At 33.2% G+C, this 16,311-nt stretch overlaps 1 protein-coding gene across 3 annotated transcripts in view; it reads left to right on the plus strand.

The window, feature by feature from the left end:
• The first annotated feature begins 11,581 nt into the window (after window positions 1-11,581).
• The window catches only part of ci (transcriptional activator cubitus interruptus), a 113,109-nt gene continuing 108,379 nt past the window's right edge, over window positions 11,582-16,311 (plus strand). For 2 of the 3 annotated variants that reach the window (XM_088184400.1, XM_088184402.1), the window contains exon 1: window positions 11,582-11,783. The gene's annotated coding sequence lies outside the window, so the exon portion shown is untranslated. Of the gene's footprint in view, window positions 11,848-16,311 lie in introns of all 3 variants that reach the window. The other variant, XM_088184401.1, reaches the window with a different exon arrangement.

The raw sequence follows: 16,311 nt of genomic DNA on the forward strand, positions 1-16,311 counted from the left end.
AATTACAAAGCAGGCCCTCATCATCAGGCGGGCCGATCTCGACCGAGTGGTTTGTTTATATAGGAATTCCTAGTGTGTACGTTGTGTCTGACACGAGCGTAATTTATTCACAGTAAATTCGATACAATAAAATGCTGACCCTCCCAGCCAGCCGACCCTGACTCCCAGCGTGACTTTAGTCCGCGGAGCGAAAGAGGACAGAGTTATATAGCTTCGAGAGGACATAAGACAAGGAGGGGCTATGCGATACTCATAAATGTCTTAATACCTCGCCGCATCACGAGCGGCACCGAAATAAAATAAGAAGAATAAGAGGTATCCGACAGGGAGACCAGGGAAGATCCTCGCGGATACCGGAGCCGTTCGAGACGCCCACGCGAAGGGCACAGGTGCGCGGGACAATGAAGATGTAAAAATGTCCAAAGGGCCCATCTTTAGTGTTTGTATCGGCCTATTCTATTCAAACATTGTTGCACTTGCACGTTGCCGTCGTCGGTTGCCAATGACCGGATCGTGACCCGACTTGAGCTAAGACTTTCGTGAAGAATTTTTCAATTTTCTTAGAGCTAACTCTGCCGATTCCCTTTTGCGGTGGCTGATTCGAAATATGTAATAATATGTAGTCGCTATTGCATACATGGTCATTGGAATATTTTTTCGATCCGTCGTGAGCTCTGATCATTCACAACCGATTCACTTGCCTATAAAATAAAAATGAAAACGGACGTTAATATTATTTTTAACACAAAATGTGAAGTTACAGTTCATATAGCAATATTTCATCATCCTAAAAAACACGATGAAATCAAAATTGTGTGAATTCTAGGGTCGGTTTTGCCGTCTCAGATTTGTGTATCTTTATACCTAGACAGCCTATATTTATTAGTCATAGTGTGAACGCCGGATTACCGAGCGTTCCCACTACGACACGACTTTATTGCTTTTGTCGTGGATTTTTGACTTCTGAGAAGAGGTCAAAATTATTGGGCAAAATTCAATTTATTAGTAGTAGATATTTTAATTAAAATATTTTGCATAAAATATGATTTTAGAAAATATGGTCGCAACGGTGGCTAATTTTTATATTTATTTGTAGCATAGAAAGGTTAACTCGTACCTATTAGTATGTATTCAAAAAATTATATTACGATATTCAAAAATATATAAAATGCCATTTTTGTCATGAGGCCCGGAATCATTGTTTTCCCAGGGCCCGGGATCGCTTTCAGCGGCACTGTGTGTATGTTACAAAATTACACTTAAAATCTCTTAAAATTAGTCTTCACTTTTTTACTCAGTATTTTTAAAATAATAATTACATAAATTTAATTGAACATAAATGTATATAAACTATTATTTTTTAACTGCTTTAAATATAGCTCTTCAGCGACGTTTCGCTAAAAAATCTTTCGGCATTCTCAAGTGCTCTTTATTTATTTTTGTAAAATTAATAAAAAATGTTACATTTCAAAAAAATATTTTTTTGTGTCAAAAAAATATGTTTATCGAAACGAGTCTTGTTAAAAAAAATAATGAAAAATTCTATTAATAATTATTTTCTAGGATCACTACGGATGTAATTTTCACGCATTCAATGTATCTCCAATTAAATTTATGTCTCATTTACATATAATACGACAGATTCAATATGTAATAATATATATTGTATGCTTTAAATTCGGGATTCAAATTAATCCTCAATAAGATCTCAAGTCAATTTGTCATTATTTCTCAGCCGTCACAATTACACTCTAATTACGTTATAAATCGGAAACGCCCATCAATAAAGGCGCGCACACACGCGATTACGTCCATATTATTATACAGGGTGTTCGCCAATAATCGCCGTGTGCAAATCGTTAATACCGCAAATGTTGCGGAACGCGAACGATTCCTTGAGGTGTGACGCAAAATAATGATATAAACCGCACGCAGAATCGCGATGCGGTTTTCGCGAATAAAACACGCAATATGGGACTTTCTTTTTATATATGTTTTTCGAGACCGCACAACGTACTTGCGCCGATAAGATTATTTATAATCAAGTTCTAACGTCAGAAAATAAATCAAGGAAATACGCGAATGGTAATTGGACTTGGCTTAGCAAAACATTAGTGAAATCAGTATTTCGGAACACCCAAGAATTGCACCAAAGTCGCGCAGACTTTCAAAAGCATGCAATATATGTACATAACAACTCTTTAAAATCTCTTATTCATAAGCTTCAAGACACGTTTAGAAAATATAGTCAACGTCTAAATAAGATTATTTTTATCTGCATCATTATGTCAAAAATCAATTGAGGAATAATGAGAATATATGAGAACTAATGACAGCGACGGGAAATATACAAACATTTATTCAATATTAATGATGTTCACTTTTATGCCTTATATTAGTGACGTCACTCATGCCCCAATAGTAGAAGCTCACCACCCCATGGGATCATGAAGCAGCGAAGGCCATTGCCGGGTCAGTGCGCTAAAGCCGTGATTGAGACATTACGCGCGACCGGACCTCGACGAGACGCTGTCGAATCAACACGTTGTTACCTGTGGGGTCGAAAATACCCAGAAAAGGTAACAAATATTAAATGAAGATCTCATATAAATACATCTACCGACGTTTTTAAATTGTAGAAATTTAATAACAAAATATATTATAGTGCTTTAACATTAAATTTGTATGTAGTGGAATATGAATTGTTTGTAGCACTATGTTAAATTAATTAGACGTTGATTACACAACTTTCCTTCCGTTTTCGTTTCAATAAATCAATAGTTTTCTAGATCCGCGTTATATTAACCCCGCAGGGTGCTCGCCACCGGGGCTCCGCCCTTGGCTAGTGAGGCTCACAAAAAATGCTCCCATCAACATCTACACATAGGTAGCCCGAAGCCCAAAGCCCTGCAGAAGATCGTCGCTTGAGCGCACTCCAATGGCAGATTTTTATACGTAACAATAACATTATAAGTAAGCATAAATAAACGTTTTAATAATGCTGGAAATGTCTCTCATTTGACGCACAACATATAAATACAGAATAGCGTAAGGTTTAATAATGGTAAACCAGCGGCTATGAAACAGACTCGAATTTTTATTAACAGCTTACCACCCGGGTTGTTTTTGCCGAACTTTGCTTGGTGGCTGGGCGGTTTCGCACAATAATGGCAATCTTTCTTAGTAAATTCCCTAAAACTTATAAACCAATTAGGATATTTTATTGAAATTTAATATGTAGCTTCCTTATGATTTTTCGCATAAATATACCTTTTGAAAATTAATCTATTAGAGTATATGACGCACCTCGAATTCGGGAATTCCACACAGATAAAAAATCATTTTATAATCAAATAAATGCATTACATTTAGTCTCTTCTGAATTATCGATCGAGACGTATCGCGAAAATTGCTCTTCTCTCAGTGATCTTTAGTGATTGTGATTTTAATTTAGAAAAATATTTTTAATCACCCCAAAATGGACAAATAAGATGAAAATTATTTGTAAAAAAATTATGACAATGTCAAAAATATAAAATTAAGGCCCCTACAGATGAAACATGGCAGAAAAGGTTAAAGTCTTATCCAAATTTGGAAAACAAATAAGAAAAGAGGTTTCAAAATTATATCTACCTTTCATAACAGCCAGATGAGACACGGGAAAAAACCAGAACGACCGGCTTACAATATATAAGCCTCAATCTATAATGGATTCTAATAAATATATTGATCACATAGTTACCTAATATTTTAAAAAAACAACGGAATAAACAAACAAATGTTGTTTTTTATTTATTTCAATACGCATTGTTTTATTCGTTCAGTGTCGATCGAAATTTGAATCATAACAGCAAAATTAAGTTCAAAGATTTTCTTTTGAGTAAAGCTAAACGATGGATGCAGAATTCAGTAGAATCTATCGATTCTGAAGACATTTCACCAGTTTCTACCACATCTTACCGTGCTTGGGCTGTCGAACCACCAGAAAGGCTTTCGGATAAACTGAAAAACCTTCAGGCAATAAAAATTAAAAGTGTGGAGATATACGTGAGAAGAAAATGTCGTTGTTCTGCACATGGAATAAGAAAAGATACAAGTGCAGAAGTTGTGAAATTTCTCTTCATATTGACGAATGTTTTTATACGTTTAAAAATATTTAAATAGATAAAAAAGCGTAAATAATAAAAATAGATAGTGATATAGTGGTATAATGTGGTTTATAAGTGTAATGGTGAAAATAAATGAATCCGTAACAGTTGTAAGCAGAAACAAGACGTCGAAAAATTTGGTGAGTGCAAATTACTATATTATATTATAAACGAATATTTTTCATAAATCGTTTATAGAAAAAAATATAAAAGCATTTAAACATATTTATTATTAAATATTAAATAACTAATTTGTAAATATTTCAACCATTTTCAATTTACACAAAATATTAGGAATGAAAAATACATATTTATTCGTTCATGATTTTATTCCTCAGAGATTCTTTTAAGTGCAATAATATTTTTTTCAATTATTTTACAATAAACTAATACGGCAATAATTTATCCGAATTGTAGCTTTTTTCTCCTGATTTTTTAATTTATGAATCATTGCGATTTTCTAAATAGTGAGGAAATTTCAAAATAACAAACACCGGGGAAAATGTTCGTAAGGGAATGGATGATATTTTTTGGAAGTTCTTTGATTACTGTGTTACCGAATTTATCTACATATTTTACTTTATAATTTTACAATAACATACAGAATTTTAGATTAAAAAACTTTGTTATTTGACGTACTATCATCCGAGACGTTTCGATTTTATGTTTACCTAGCCAGACATTTTGACCCTGAAATTTATTTCTGTTTGAAGTGTAACATAAGATATTATTTTTTTATATGAAATTCACGTGCCTCAAAAAGGCGACGTCTTTTTGTATTCCGTTGCAATGGGATAAGATGACTCTTTTTACAAAAATTTGAAGTAAAATATAATTTCTTTTTCTTTTGATAGTACGTAGAGAGACAAACTTGGTAGTATCCCAGTATTTTTTTTATGAAAGAAAACGCACGACGCAGCACTCTTGCTTGAGTGCACGGCCACTAAACAATGTTCTTTCAAGACTCATATACGAGTCCGCGGGCGTTAAGCTGTTAATAAAAAATATGCGAATATTTAAAACCATCTCCAGCTAAAATGTGACATCTTTTTAATAAAAATTATAATACATATAATAATTCATTATTAATTATATAGATGTAACCGATTCTCATGTTAAAAATAGTGATAGATAATACTTGCATGTATACATTATGTCTAGTTGGTACACATTTACCCCGTTATAACGCATTAGACTTACGCTACATTTATGTTTACCTAATTTTATAAATAATATACCAGCACTTATTAATATATATAATATATTAATAAGTGTTAGTTTATTTAATATAATTACATACATATATACCCTCTGTATTGAGAAAACTATTAAGAAATCAACGTGCAGCTTTAAATGGGTTTGAAAGCTATCAATTATAAATCGTGCACAGAAAATTAGTTAAATAAAGAAATTGGTACGTTTTCTATACTTGATATAATCCTCGATATTTTACTTAAATAAAATAAATTTTTTTAGTAAATAGCAAAAAATTATCTCTGCAGGGCTAAAAAGTCTATTGGATTTCGAGATCTTCTACAGTTTAGTGGTAGCAATAATATTAAAACATTTATAATTTTAATGTTAATTGAATGTCTATCTAGGCCTATCAATTACATTTTTTGTCATAAGCTCTTATAAATTTGCGCTTGGGCTCATAATTTCGCGTTTTTTATATTCATTTTTGGAATTTTGGGGTTTTATATTCATGTTTGGAATTTTGGGGCTTGGGCTCATAATTAATATTTTTTATATTCATTTTTGGAATTTTTGAATACAAAATAATATACATGTGCTATTGTTGGTTATGTTTGTCTTTAATATATATTTTATAATACTAATAAAATATGATAATTACATGTTAAACATTTTTCTCGTAAATTGTCAACTCAAATAAACATTTTTCCCCAACGTTTTAGTTTATTTGTTGGGATCAAACAATAAACGCCAAGCGCACGTACAACCTTTCATCGTCGCATAATCATTACGCAATATTAATAAATATATAACAGCGCAGCGCGTAAACTGTTTACGCTCGGTAGCGCAGGGGTTAAACGAAACACCATAATCTCGCTTTAAACAAACACGTGGGCGCGTTGCCATCTCGCTCGCTCGCGCACTTCAAAAGCGCCTTGTTGCCATTGCTGTCTCGCTCTCGCGTCCGAAAATGTCTGACCGATCTTGCGCACATGTTTTTTCTCCTTCGCGACCGACGCTTCTCCATGAATACATTATAAATATTTTTTAATAAATAACAAAATAATAAATTCAAATTGGCTCTGACAGTATAATGTATGGGTTTAATTATGAAGAATGCGTTTCTGTTTTGTAATCTATTAATCTGCAAAATGTATTTTTTTAAATCTAATCCTAATCAAGAAAACAAATCTGATGTTGACCAATCAGGGCTTAGACTCAACATTATGGTTAAATATTGACCAAATAAATACTTTTTACTAAATATACTGATTTTAATATTTTGCAATCTACCTTCTTTGGAATCTATAAATTAACCATTGACCTAAATTTATATACTTAAAATAATATTCGGGTGACTAATTTTTTGTAAATATCGTAACCAAAGAAGCGTGTTATTGTCTCGCATTTCGAAACAAAAACGTTATTATGCGTTTCTTTAAATAAATTTATATGCTGTGGCATGTTGCGCCGTCTTGTTGAAACCAAAGCTCTTCCACATTAATGCCATTCAATTGGGAAACGAAAAAGTCGGTAGGCATGGATCTATAGCGTTCAGGCCAGCATCACTTTTGAAGAAATATGGACCAATGATTCCAAAGCAGTGACTTTTTGTGGATGTAATGGTGTCTCAATTGTGGATTTTCTTCAATTTTGCTTGTTGACGTAGCCATTCAACCAAAAATGCGCCTCATCGCTGAACAAAATTTTGTGGTGAAAATGAGGATCTGAGCTGGATCTTGTAAGTTCGTAAACCAATATCTTAGCGCAAAGCGAATGGACACAGCTCCAATTGCTGCACGATGGCGAATCGACTCATTCGGGTCCTCCACAGCAGAAACAACTTCTTCGGTGCGCACTGTACGACATCTCTGCGGATGCGTATTATCAATTAGAATATGCGTGGTGCGAAAACGTTCCATTATTATTCGAATTACTTGATCTGATGGACGTTTATGTCGACTGTAAAATGGATGTTGCGCACGATAAGTTTTGCGAACTGAACCACGATTTTTGTTGTTCTATTCATGGTGCAATGGCAAACCAAACTGAGCACAAATCGCTTGAAAAAGTGTTGCCAATTCGAAAAATAAACCTCTAAAAAAACACCTTTATATAGGCTATATTCTACGAGATAGCTGCGACTCACTTTATTCGTTTATATAATTCTTACGGACTATATATTTCAGACTACTTTTTGATAACGCTCATGGAACAAATGAAACATGCTAAATATATAACTTTGCAGATTATATATGTCACAATTATGTAAACATATTAACTACACATTTTTATAGATGCGCTACGACACGCGAGACGTGCTTTTGCTTGATTATTACAGCGCTAAGTACATAGCTAACTATGGCGCGTATGACCTCTAGACACTTCCATATATAGGTGTAATATAACAATATTACAACTCAATTAAAAGAAAGGACGATAGTCAATTGTCGTACTAGGAGAAGTTCTAAAATTCTATTCCTTACAAAAAAAATATTTAAAATCAAGGATTTATATATTTGTTTAGATGATAAATAGATAAGATGGATGAGATGAGGTTTACTGTAGAAAGCAGTTCTAGGGTTCTCCAAGAGACGATAGAGGTCGTCGCTTTTGTGATCGTCCACACACAATTTGACCGACCTTCACCAGTACACAAACTCCGTGTTGATATTTGGGATACAATGCCATACACATGTTTCACCCGCTGCAAGAGAGAAGACCGGACCGGATGGTCCGCGTGCAGACGCACTGCGCTCTATCCTCTGTCTCTTTTTAGCTCGCTGGTGCAGCGTATCTCTATCTCTGTCTTGATAACTTAATTTTGAAGACATGTTTGCGTCTCGCTCGCTCGCGCGCACTGCGAGGCGAGCGCCGGTTCTCCCGTCTCGCTTTTGATAACTCAATTTTGAATGTTGGTTCTTTCTCTCGCTCGCTAAACTGATTGAGTTGGAATCCTTTCTTTGAAGTGTACAAGTGTGCGTCAGGGGTTGCATGGCGCAGGTTTGCGAGCACAATTTTGAGTGCTCGAAATTAATGCGTATGGAATTTTTTGGTTCGGTGATCATTGCTCAATACACTTTAATTGCGTAAAAATATTGAGACATTCATGATGGGCTGATATATAGAATATATGTATAGTATTAAGGAAATAATATTTTTTTTTTTAAAATAATGTATGAATATTTATTAATTTATTATTTCATGAAAATATTAATATTAAAATAAAATAACTTACTTAAAATTGTGTGAGTGATGTTATTTTTTATATAACGTAACGATAATTTTTCTTTACAATATATAAAATCAAATTTGTTTAACAAATGGAGAGCCATCGATCTAATGTCATTTCACGTTGCAAAACAAAATAAATACGACGTGATAACCTTTACAAAAACTAAAAACAAACATGATTTGTTTCATGCAGAAGCGCTAATTCATATTTTTTAAATTCAGAGGGAAATGATTCATTCCATTCTCAACGTTCGCAGCTTACCCCAGCATATAAATAGCAGAAATAATTTAAATTTTTGTGAAAGTTGTTAGCATACTTTCGATAAAAACCACCATATTAATTTAGCTACAATCAAAATATTCAAAATAATAGAAAAGCAAAAGAAGTATAAATTAAAAAAAATAAACAAAAGAGTCGATGCGAGTTCACTCAAGAACGCAGACATATACAACCTCACAAATAAATATTTAATGCGCTTCTTGTTCCCCTAGTAACAAATAAACAAAAACAACGGAAAAATATTTAGTCGCACGATCGAGACGAAAACGACAGTGCCTAATAAGATGACCCCATCATCGGAGGTAGTAACGCTGGCAAGTGAGATAAGAGAAAGAAAAGGCGCAATACACGAGCCCACCCATCTTCAAAAGCTAAGTACCGTGTTGATTTCCGTTAAAATTCAAACGTTAATATTTTATTATATGGTTTTAAAAAAATATTTTGCTTCAAATCTGCGTCAAATCGGTCCAACAACTCTGCATAATATACTCCCGTGATCATTTTTCCTTTTCAAGATAATCGATATGAATTATACCGCTTGCTTCCCAAAAAACTATGGATGCCGATAAACACACCTTGGCTTCTTCGTCTTCTATTCGTTAGGAGGGGTCCATTGTTTCGATTGTTCCTTTGTCTCTGGTGTGTTGAGATGTATCCATGTTTCGTCCACGGTCACGAAACGGTGTAAAAAGTCCTTCTTATTGCTGATAAACATGATTAAGCATTCCTTCGAAATGGCCAGACGATTGCATTTGTTGTCGACAGAAAGCAAATGCAAAAAGCTTTTCATTCCCGAATATTTATGCAAAATGTTGAGTACCCGTTCGTTTGAAATGCACATGGTCTCAGCTATCTTGCCCTTAGTCACTCGTCGATTATCATTTAATGGATTTTATTGATTATTTCTGGCAAGGTGACCTCATGTGGACGGCCTGGACGCTTATCATCAAAAATACTCGTACGAAGGCGTTTAAATTCAGCAGTCCAATATATTGCTGATATCGAAGGTACAGCGTTTCATAAACATCAATTAATTCAGTGTTAATCTCATCGTTCGTTTTCTTTTTCAAAAACGAGTATCTAATCACTGCACCATATTTGATTTTATTATTTTGTGTAAAAATGCAATAGTTTTTCGCTTTCAATGACGACAATTGATAAGTAGACATGTAAAAGTGATATAAGTAGTTCTATATCTTGCCTAGGCTGACTAATTATCAACCGCCCTTCGTATGTTACTATTTTCATTGCGTTATTTATAAGTGTTATGGGTACTAATGTTTTAGCTTAGCTTACATTTAAATGCATTATTATTATAGCATATATGAAAAACTATTTTTATGATTCTTATTGGGCTTCGAACCGTTATTTTTTTCATTTCGGTTTTCGGTTCAGCTCCGAGTGATTAATTTTTAAATTTTTTGAATGTTTTTATTTGTATAAAAAAATATTTTAACACATTTTATTCTTATTTTTTATAATAAGCAAATTACATTAATCGATACAATAAAATTGTATAAATAATAATAACTAATAGTAAATTAAAGGTATAATAATTAGAACTAGAAGTATATAATATATGATAATATTATAATTTATTATATGAAACATATATAAACGAAACATGTGTATTTAAACAAAACATGAGTTGTTTAATTACACATACAGGATTCTTGTTTATATTTATTTATAATTAGAAAAAAATAAGTTAGCTAAAATTATTAAAGAATTTTCATTTACACTATTTATATTGTCTGGTAGAATAAACTTAATCAGAGAAGGCTCTTTCATCACTAATACTAACCATTGCAATTTTGTATAAATGAGGATATACATTTTTACTTTTTTCCTAAAATTGTAAAATATGTTTTTTTTCTGTCTAATCTTTATACATTTTTGAAGTTATTCAAAATGTATTTAATTTCCACATCTGTAGAAATAGGGAATATATGTGTCTCTATGGGTATTTTTTTACTTCTTAAAATATCCTATAATTCCTCTACCTTTTCATTGGACGTTTAATTAGAATATTGTGTTTGCTCATTTGTGATTGATATAGATTTGAAGATCTAAAACTTGTAATTTGTTCTAAATATTTTTAGTGACGTCAAAAGTAAAATTTATTAACGCTGTTCCTAGTCTACTATCACCGTTTAATAATGATGTTTCCCTATTAGATAATTCATTATTTAAAATATCTACAAAAAAAATTTTAATTTCGCAATTTTATTTTGCTTAAACATGTTCCGCAGCGAAAGAAACCAATAGTTTTTTTCGGTTCAACTCCGGTTTTCGTCATGACAAAAATAACGGTTTCCGGTTCAAAGCCTATTTTTATCCAATTTTAAATGTCAGTGATTAATTAGTAAGCCACATGTTTTTTCTCTTTACGAGTCAGTATCTTTTTCGGATAATAAATATAATATACTTGGCTTAATAATATATAATCTAGACTATCTAATAAAATTGTTTTAAATAATTAATCCGCTCGCTAGCATTAAAATCTGTGCAAAATTCATGACGCCAAAGCTCACGGAACGAGAGTTTTTGCCGATAGTTAATATGTGGATTTTAGATATTGTGAGTTGAAATCGTTCCAGACGTATCCAACGGTTGTCGATGGCTATCACCCCGCGCCCCTCTACCCTCATCGTTCCCACAAGATTAAGTTGGAATCTGCGTCGCCCGCCCCCGCAGCCCCCTCTCCGTCCCCACTCCAATAGCCGCACATGTCTCCGTGCCGCTGTCGTCGACGGTCTGTCGCGTCGCATTCCGTCCCACGCAAACTTTTGGTCCCCGCTGTATAGTGCACACGGAATATTATCACATCAAACTATGATGCGTCTCAAAACAATCGGTAGTGATACTAGTGAAACATGTGTTGTGAACAAACAGTGAAAACGAAGGAATTTCCCGCTGATTACAATGTAAAAAACATTTTGATTTATTTTTATTTTCGATATTGTACTCTTGTGCGACATAACGACGCAGGTCTGTAATCAGTTCTACGACTGATTTTAGGTTAGATCCCTAAGATAATTCACAAACTAAAAAATCTAACCCAAAACATCGTGTCAAATAGATACACATATTTATTCAATTGCGTTATTTCATTATTAGATGGGATATGTAAATAGTAATGTAGATCACTATTGTTTACTTTCGATGCACAGGTGTATTGTACACGTGATTTTAGTGTTTACCGTCGGGTCGCGCCGTTGGCCCCTCGCGCAAATATTTGTGTAAACACATACAAATTTACTGTACAAATAAGTGTACACATCGTGTATGCACACATCGAATCATTGCAGCATATCAATTGCTACAGTTCGTTTGTTTTTATTGCAATTTAAATTTAATTTCAATTGTTTATTTGTTTTTATTGCGATTTAAAATTCATTTGAATTTGAATCTCTTCTTAAACTTTTTTTCGTTCGTATATAACCACAGAATAGATCTTTGCGGTACTCAAAGGTTTATTCTGTGTTTATATATCTATGTATATATTGATGAAATGTTACAGGGGTTCCGCGAACTTTCCGCGAACTAAAACTTGAGGAACGTTGTTTACACGTATTGTTTATGGTTATATGCGCATCGTATATTACAGCATCAGCGTTATCTGTCATGCATTGCCTTTATGTGATTTAATAAACAATGAAATTCGAATTTTAATTGAAGGCCTTTAAAATATTTTAAATCTACGCTGCGAGTCCGAGGGCCGCATATTGAGAAACACTTGTTTTTATGCACATGTACAGCAACATTATCTGATTTGTATTTCTTTTTATATGGATTTAAAAAATATTGTTTTACTATTTATATTAAAATTTGAATTGCTTTATATTAAATTTTGAATTATTTTATTTATTGTACCGTTGAAATTGAATTGATTCGTTCGCTTTTCCGCCGTGTTACGATTGGTCGCAGTGGTAGGGGGTTGTCGGTCGCCATTTTGTAAGGTTGTTAAAGAGCGCCTCGGCCACGAAGACTCGTTTTCCCCATAATTCTGGCCATAAACCGAGAACCGGCCCTGGCCAGGCCCGTCGTAAACTTAATAAGGCTACTTTGTTCATACACAGGTCCGACTCTCTTGTACACATTTTAATTATGTCGTAAATTTTTAATATATAATTGAGTCATCAGAATACATAATGTTCACTAGTTTATTGCCGCGGACGCAATAAACAATGGGATGGGAGATTAAAGGTGTATTGCCGAATTGGATATTGTTACAATAATCAGTTAGTTTATTTGTTTAAATATTGAGCCAATATACATACACACACTTGATGATCGATTGTGTGTAAATATTTACCATAGTAATATTGTTTCAACTTCAATGTACACATGTTAGCTCGAGTGTATTTTATTAATTTACACAAACTTTTTCACTTGATATCGATACCGTATTGTTCTAATGTAAATTTGCTTTTAAGATATCGATGCACTATATATATATCATGTTAAAATTTGCAATGTTCAACACCACAGGTGTAGGGTTTTCATGGAATTAGATTTATATTGTATATGAATCATCAAGGCAATGTATCAAATTAATATGTATGCAAATTGTGTCATTTGAAAGATGATAATATAATCTGCTGAAGTATTCATAATTAACATTTCTGCATATCTTTTATATTGCCAGTTGAATGGCTGTTGTTTTTATTGGTTATAGCGGAGCAATAACACCATATAATATAATATTATACACACTATATAATGATTTCAATCAAGTTTCATATATTAATCGAATTGTTTATTACTGTCAAATTTAAATACACCACTTATTACTTTTTCGAATACCTTACCGAATTTTCTAGAGTTATCTCAATGGATTTCTCAACTAATGTAATATATTTAGTGCCGCCCCCTTGAATTTAGCCAGAAAAATGCAAGTAATTATAGAAATTTTTGTCCCCCCCGCCCCTCTAGAAAGAGCTGAGATGACGTCCCTGATTTTATACCAGAAATTGTCGGATTATCACTGAAAGGAAATCTGATAAAAACGGTCTTGAACTTATCACGAAAATATTTTTTTAAATATGCCATTTCAGTGAAATCATATTGAAACAAATTTCACGGGTAGATATATATTTACCAGTGAAAATATTGACATTTACATACTTATCATTATTTTTTAATGCAATGTATAACTGTTACAGTGAATGTGTATTTTTCGATGTAGTTATATTTTTATTAGTGTAGTCCAAATACAATTTCACCAGTATATATATGTTTATATTAGCGAAAATATAATTTAATGCGCGCTAGTGAAATTATATGCTGCTCTAAAATATCGACAGTTGCGAAACGTATATTTACTGTTTAAACCCAAACCTAATCTACACGAATTAACTAAACCCAACTTGACCTAATAAAAGTTATAATTATAATAAGTTGGGTTCGGTTAATTCATGTAAATTAGGTTTGGGTTTGAACACCAAATGAACGTTTCATAGACATTTTAGAGCAGCATATAATTTCATTAGCGCGCAAAATATACAGTATATAAGTTCAAAATATAAAATCTCAGATAAAATAAGCGGAAGAAAAAATACAAACATCTTGCATATTGCTCCATAGTTTCTCTGCACTTCGATATTATACTGTTTTAAAAATATTATAGCTACCCTTGCCCATATTACTATGAATTTCTGATATAAGACGACTGATCAAAGTATTTTCAAACCCAATTTTGGTCAATAGGAGAGCGCAAAAACAATTATCACTTCTCAGAAGTCAAAAATTCACGTCAAAAGCAATAAAATCGTGTCGGCGCCGTCGCAGTGGGAACGCTCGGCAACGAGCGTTCCCACTGCGACGGCGACGGCACGATTTTACTGCTTTTGACGTGGATTTTTGACGTTTGAGAAGTGATAAGTGTTTTTTGCGCACTCCTATTGGTCAAAATTCGGTTTATATGCTCCTCATTTAATTTTTAATATTATTATAAGAGTCGTAGTGTGAACGCCAGATTACCGAGCGTTCCCACTACGACGGCGCCGACACGATTTTATTGCTATTGACGTGAATTTTTGACTTCTGAGAAGTGATAATTGTTTTTTGAGCTTTCCTATTGGTCGAAATTCGGTTTAGATATTCTTCATTCGATTTTCACTTATTGTAAGTCGTAATATTGTTATTAAAAGCCTATGAACACTAGATAATCGAGCGTTTCCACTGCGACAGCACGATTTTATGTATTTTGACGTGGTTTTTAAGCAGACATCTTTTATGACGGGGGGGGGGGGAGGGGGGTTAGCGCCATTAGCCCACCTCTTTGAATTTGGCCAGAAAAATTAATGTTATTTAATACTCTTAATGAAATCAACAATTAAACAACATGGGCATGAGATATTTTGAGATTGAACCATTGCGGTAATATTTTAGGGACCACTATTAGCACGTACGTCACTCGTAAGCACCCATAAGTAGCAGAAAATGTACTCTTTTGTGTAAAAAGAATGCGCGATAAACAATGCGTTCTACCATGCGCAAAAATATTATTGTTATTTTCACTACTCGTTACAGAGCGTTCCACTGCGACGACGCCTACGCGATTTTCCTGCTTCTGAGAAGGGATAATTGTTTTTTGCGCTCTTCTATTGGTCAAAAATCGGTTTAGATATGCTTCATCTGGTTCTAGTCTTAATATTGTTATGAAAAGTCTCAATATGAACACTAGATAATTGAGCGATTCCACTGCTACGGCACAATTTTATTGCTTTTGGCGTAGATTCTATTCAGAGACTAGAAAAATGTTTGTCTATTTAATGAAATCGATATATTAAAATAACAACCACTTACTAGCCAACTTTTGCTTCCCTTCCGCCTGGAACGTTGTTGCTTATTTTTTATAACAGTGATGGCTATGACCAAAAAAGCACGTCAAGTTCGATTGAATGTTAAGGGTTTCTTCACTGTTTTGTTATTTTATAACGCGGTATTTTCAATAAGTATTATCTTGCAGTTTTACATCGTATGCGTGAGGCAAAATTTTCATGTTATAAACAAAGAAATCTTCTTAACATAACTTCATAGTACACCTAATTAAATAATATATGAAATTGTAATTTAAAACCTAAAATTATACATAATTTTTTATTTCTGTCAGTAAAGCTGCAGTTAAATTGATGAAGTAGATTTGGTTATATTCGCATTAAATAAATTTACAGTTAATGAACATTTAAATACTTTACTTTTACTGCCTTCGGCACAATCAACGTTGATTACTTCTTGATGCGTTTTTGCATATTTGCACGTTATCGTTTTTGGTGTATTTATTATCACATGAAATCTTAGTAATCAGTCACAGGTTTACGATTAGGCCGCGTCGCAGTTAATTATGTGCATACGATGGTTACGATTAACCGCATCAATTTTTAATAAGGTTAGTAATTTAACTTGTCAGTTAGTTGGTCGTTAGATTCGTTTTTGGTCTTGTGAAGT

This window comes from Plectrocnemia conspersa, unplaced genomic scaffold (genome assembly GCF_051122295.1).
Source record: "Plectrocnemia conspersa isolate PC_06_02 unplaced genomic scaffold, ASM5112229v1 ptg000004l, whole genome shotgun sequence".
Taxonomy (NCBI): domain Eukaryota; kingdom Metazoa; phylum Arthropoda; class Insecta; order Trichoptera; family Polycentropodidae; genus Plectrocnemia; species Plectrocnemia conspersa.